General features: G+C 37.8%; 1 non-coding gene across 1 annotated transcript; it reads left to right on the top strand.

Annotated features, from left to right (window-relative positions):
• The first annotated feature begins 339 nt into the window (after positions 1 to 339).
• Positions 340 to 446, top strand: LOC122018322. The gene has a single exon (XR_006121737.1). It is a non-coding gene; the product is annotated as a small nucleolar RNA R71 (small nucleolar RNA).
• Positions 447 to 1,044: the final 598 nt, after the last annotated feature.

Raw genomic sequence — 1,044 nt, 5'->3', positions numbered from 1 at the left:
CTTCCACATACCTTACAAGAAGACACAATGACATTGACCGTACTTGAGCTAGCTCCCATATTCTCAAATTTTTTTGTAAGAGCATCTAATTTTACAGCCAATAAGGTCATTGCATCAACATCAAATTTTTCTGATGCTTTTGTTGTTGGGTTCATATAAGAATAGCCACCACTTCTTTCATTAGCCCATTGATGGTGGTTTTGTGCTACGCTCTCAATTATCTCTTCGGCTTCATCCAAACTCTTGTTCATAAGTGCCCCTCCAGCAGCTGAGTCAAGGGACACTTTTGTATGATAATTAATGCCGTTATAAAACGTATGTAGCACCAACCACCTTTCCAAACCATGGTGTGGGCATTGTCTGAGCATACTATTGTATCTATCCCAAGCTTCAAATAAAGATTCAGAGTCCGCTTGCTTGAAGCTTGCAATAAGATTCCTCATATCGGCCATTTTACTTGGAGGATAGAATTTATCAAGGAATTGTTGCTCGCATTGTTCCCATGTGGTGATGCTATTTGGAGCCAAAGAATTAAACCATTACTTGGCTCTATCTCTCAAAGAGAACCCCAAATAATAGTAGGTGCACTGCCTCTGAAGGAATACCATTCATCTTCATTGTCCCGCATATCTCATAGAAGACCTCTAAGTGTTGGTTCGGGTCTTCATGCGGTCCTCCACCAAACTAATTTTGCTGCACCATAGATATAATTGCAGGTTTGATCTCAAAATTGTTTGCTTCAACTGAAGACCTTGAAATACTAGATCGAAAACCCCTAGCATAAGGTGTTACTTAATCTTTTAGTGGTCTATTTGCCATAATAGAATGTTCTTGTTCTTCTTGTTGTCTTTGCAGAATTTTTCTTCTATAAAATGTTCTGTCTATCTCAGGGTCTAGAGGAAGAAGTTCTCCTGCAAAGTTAGATCTTCGCATATACAAGAACAAGATACCAAGATATGTTTACAAAAGAAAATGAAAGAAAGAAACTAAATCCAAAGAAGACTAAGAAAAGTTAGACAAGAATGTTAGAATCAAAATGCAGAA

Source organism: Zingiber officinale, chromosome 8B (genome assembly GCF_018446385.1).
Source record: "Zingiber officinale cultivar Zhangliang chromosome 8B, Zo_v1.1, whole genome shotgun sequence".
Lineage (NCBI taxonomy): Eukaryota > Viridiplantae > Streptophyta > Magnoliopsida > Zingiberales > Zingiberaceae > Zingiber > Zingiber officinale.
This window is presented reverse-complemented; position numbering and strand designations above follow the sequence as displayed.